Genomic DNA, 570 nt, shown 5'->3' with positions numbered 1-570 from the left:
GAAAATCAAGGAACAGGGTTAACCACAAGAAAAAAGAGGGAAAAAAACCCTTAAATTAAAAAAAAAAAAATTTCAACCAGGCACAGGGAAAAGAAAAAATGCTGAAAACTAGGATCACATCCTGTTTTGTGTGATTTTTGTAGTAGTTCATGATTAGGAAAACCCTAAGTATATTTGCTTATAAGATACTGGTATTGGGCTATTCATATAACTATATAGAAAATATGCTATAATTTCCTAGCATAATACCTGACATTAGGAAAATAGAATCAAGACTTCTTGGTAATGGATAATTAATACATGCATGCAGATTGATTAAATAAGAGATAGTATTTTTATATATTGGTGAGAAAATGAATATTTTGAAGATTAATATATTAACTTTTGTATTATAATCTGTTGAAAAGGCTAACATGCCAAGGATATAATGAAAACTATATTTAAAATCTATATATAAGGGTGTATTTATTACAGAATTATTCATCAAAATAAATAATTTTAAATAATCATAATGCCTTACACTATGAGATTGGTCAATTAACTTCTGGCATGACAATCCAAGGAAAAATT

Source organism: Orycteropus afer, unplaced genomic scaffold, assembly GCF_000298275.1.
Source record: "Orycteropus afer afer isolate SDZICR_OR568_19922 unplaced genomic scaffold, OryAfe1.0 scaffold00165, whole genome shotgun sequence".
NCBI lineage: Eukaryota > Metazoa > Chordata > Mammalia > Tubulidentata > Orycteropodidae > Orycteropus > Orycteropus afer.
This window is presented reverse-complemented; position numbering follows the sequence as displayed.